The 3,703-nt window shown below is 65.1% G+C and overlaps 1 long non-coding RNA gene across 1 annotated transcript in view; it reads right to left on the bottom strand.

Moving 5' to 3' along the window:
- Window positions 1-941, bottom strand: part of LOC120248909 — a 2,550-nt gene extending 1,609 nt beyond the window's left edge. The window contains exon 1 of the long non-coding RNA XR_005532705.1: window positions 650-941. This is a non-coding gene — a long non-coding RNA (uncharacterized LOC120248909). The remainder of the gene's footprint in view (window positions 1-649) is intronic.
- Window positions 942-3,703: the final 2,762 nt, after the last annotated feature.

Genomic DNA, 3,703 nt, shown 5'->3' with positions numbered 1-3,703 from the left:
TGGGAGGGTCTGGGGGCTCAGGTAGGGGTGCGGAGGAGTTACAGGAGAGCGCAGGGGTGCTGGGAGGGTCTGGGGGCTCAGGTAGGGGTGCGGAGGAGTTACAGGAGAGCGCAGGGGTGCTGGGAGGGTATGGGGGCTCAGGTAGGGGTGTGGAGGGTTGCAGGAACAGCAAGTGTCAGGCTGCCGGGTCGGGGTCACCGCAGGTGCTGCCCCACGTGTGGCTGACCACGGGACTCCGTGGCTTCCAGTGGGGACGGGCACGACCCCCGCGCCCCTCAGGGTGCGCTACGGGATTCCGAGACGTGTGGGCTAAGACACTATCAGGGGGAATTGGAGGAACAATCCTGTCAACAGGCACCGACAAGGACCCAGGGGCCCCTCAGGAGGCGGGGGGGCGGGGGGTGCGAACACAGGGGCCGGTGAGGACCGCGTGGACCGGGGTCCCTCCACTCGCCTCCGCAGCCGCCGTGAGCACCGGCACCAGGTCTAATCTTAGTGCCCGGGACGGGCTCCCACCCCGGGACCAGGCAGCGCCCCCACCGCGCTGCAGGCTGGGCGAGGGAAGGGCGTGGGGCGGGCACGTGTGTGTGCGCAGGTGTGTGTGCGCAGGTACGGAGGTGCGGGGAGCGGTGACGCAGGCCTAACTTACGGCCGGCGTGCCAGAGTCGTTGCTGAGAGGCCTGTGCGTCTGTTCGCTCTCGGGCACCCCAGTTTCGGACGCGATTTTCCCGATCGACACCTTGAGGGTGAGTGGAGGGAAAGCAGGCCGCGCAGGTGCCAGCGGCGTGAGCCTGAGGGCTGGGGGGTCTCCTGACGGCTGGCGGGGGGCGGGGGGGCCGCAGTGCAAGGCAGGGAACTAACAACTTGACAAGAAAGAAGAGGGACAGGGACGGAGAGGACGGTGGACACGTCGTCGCACCTGCTCAAAGCCCTGCGGGGGGCCAGCGCCGAGAGTGGTTCTGGGGTGGGCTCGCCCACTGCAGCTGCGGTCCCTCTGCCGGGGTGCCGAGGGCGGGGTGGCTGTGGCTGTGTGCCGACACGTGTGTGGGCATCTCTGTACCGTTTTGAATCTAAAGTTTTCTTGTGCATAAAACTCGTCTAAAAATACAAAGCGAAAGCAAGCAAGGAAATAAATACCAGTAAAACAGCAAGCAAGTGGGCCCCTTAGAAGGAACCTCGTGGGGGGCATGGTGGAGGAAGAAGCTTTCAGGGCCCTGCAGACCCCAGGTAGGGGCGCAGCTGCGGGCAGGCGCGGGCTCAGTACGGTGTCCCGGGGAGGGGCCGGGCTCAGGGCCGCCAGCGGCCTACTGTGCTGCCCTGGACAACCTAGGTACTGGCTTGTCCCGAGCACATGCAGCCCAGTGTTCTTCAGGGGCGGCTCTGGGGGGAGGGCCGGGGCCCCCCTACCTGGCCAGGCCTATGAGCGCCATGCTGAGCCCTGGGTGGTGGTCCCAGGACCCCTCCTGGCTCCCCAGCCCCTCCAGGCATCCCCGTTATTCTCCCCCAGGCTGGCTCTCCCCAGGTCCCCCTTCCCCTCCTTCCCGCCAGGCCCCGGCTGCACCCCAGCTCTGGCCAGAGGCAGCACCGGGTGCTCTGTGTCCAAGGGCGACTGGCTTCTGTCTCAGCTAAGTGGCCCTTTTATCTGCCTTCCCTGCCTCCTCAGTTCCCACGGGCGCTGGGCCTCGGCCGCAGGAGGGAGGAGAGACGTCAGACTGGCAGCTGTGGGCACGGGGGAGGCGGGCACCTAAGTGCACCTGCTGTGGGGGAGCGAGTGTGTGCACGTGGCGCATGTGGCACGTGTGTGCAGGGAGTGTGTGTATGTGTGGTGTGGGTGCGGCTCACCTGTGCTCCCGTGACCCTGGTGTGGACTGGGTGTGGCGTGTTGGGAGGCCCTATCTGCCCCTGCCCGTCTACACAGCAAGGCTCCTGGCTGGCTGCGCCCGGAGGCGTGGTGTCCCTGGCTCGGTGCCTGGGTGGGCCCCGGGGACGACAGCCCGGTCGGTCTCCTGTCCACACGGCCCCGGGTCCTGCTGTCTGCACGGCCCAGGCTTCGGGAGCAGCGCTCAGGGCCCGGGCGGTGGGGGCTTCTCCGGCCGTGTGGCCGTGCGCAAGGCCCCGCGGGCCGAGCCTGGCCTCGGGAACAGCTTTCTGGGAGAGAAGCTTGAACGTCTGAAATCAGGAAGTGAAGTGTGTTACATCAGCTTATGATAAAAAGGATGCTTCGTTCGGAGAAGGCCTTGCCCTGAGGTCTTTATCGAGCTCGCTTTGGCTTGTGGCTCCTCTTACGGGCTCTGCATCACCTCGGGGACTCACCTTGACCTTCCCTCTTCCGTCTCTCCTTGCGCTTCTCTCTCTTCCCTCCTGCGTTCTGCCGGAACGTTCTGCCAGGCTGCGCCCCGGGGGTGAGTTGGGTGCGCGCGCGGCGCGGTGCTGTGGCCGCGGGTGGACGAGTCGGCCCTGGGCGGTTAGCTGCCCTCTCGCCCTGGGAACCCTGCGCGGTGGGGCAGGCAGGAGCCTCCTTCCCTGACGCCCCCGAGTCTGCAGCTGGGGCTTCACCGCACGGGGGGCAGGGGGAGGAAAGCCCGGGGACACTCGTGTCCGGACACAGCCGTGTTGGAGGTGAGGCTGAGGTGACGGCCTGTCCTGTGAGCCGCGTGGCTGGACTCGCTGGCGGGTGGGGGAAAGCGAGCGAGCCGGGCGCCGGCCGCTGTGCGTGCGTGGTGAGGACCGTGTCAGGGGGACTAGCCTGTCACCTTAGATAGCTTCGGGTCAGCTCTGCAACCCGCTTTGATCCGGAAGAGAAGGCGGAGAGCGCCGCTCTGCCCCTCACTGCGCGCCCGAGGGAGCTGCGGCCCCAGGTAGCCCGCCACGTGGACTGCGTGTCCCGGAAAATCAGCAGCTCCTGGGGCAGCACAGGGCACGGGCAAGCAGTGCCCCGGTTCTGTTCCTCGTTCCCGACTCCGCCGGCGGGGTGACCTCGGCCCCGGGCTCTCCGGGCCTCGTTCACTGTACCTAAGATGATGGAAGGACACCGCTCCCTCCCGCCCCCGGTGGCTTCTGCTGAGGATCGGGGGGCGGGAACGAGGTGGCTTGTCTTGGTTACAAAGGCATCCTGGGGGCGCGATGGAGGCCGGCCCCCACTTCTCAGCCGGTGGGGCGCCCGCCCCGACACACCCCCTATTCTGGGCCCAGAATTCCTGATCCTGGACAAGCCTGGCCCCTCTAATTCACACATACACATGAGCACACAATCACATGCCCACGCACACACACACACACAGGTGCACACACAAACCCATGCCCACACGTGAACACATACACACAGGTGCACACACAAACACATGTAAACACATGCACACATATGCACAGGTGCACACACAAACACACGTGCATGCACACACATACACGCACAGGTGCACACACAAACACATCCCCCCCACACACATACACACACAAACCTATTGACATGCAAACACACAAGTGCACACACAAACACGTGGACACACAGGTGCACACACAAACACACGTGCATGTACATACGCGCACAGGTGCACACACAAATACATCCCACACGCACACATACATGCAGGTGCACACACGAATGTATGCACTCACACACATGCACTTGCACACACAGGGGACCCACAAGCACATACACACACAGGACACTCAGCGACGTGCAAGGTGGGCACTTGAACGAGCA

This window comes from Hyaena hyaena, unplaced genomic scaffold (genome assembly GCF_003009895.1).
Source record: "Hyaena hyaena isolate Hyena2069 unplaced genomic scaffold, ASM300989v1 scaffold_612, whole genome shotgun sequence".
Lineage (NCBI taxonomy): Eukaryota > Metazoa > Chordata > Mammalia > Carnivora > Hyaenidae > Hyaena > Hyaena hyaena.
The sequence above is the reverse complement of the archived record's forward strand: the minus strand, read 5'-3'. Positions and strand labels throughout refer to the sequence as shown.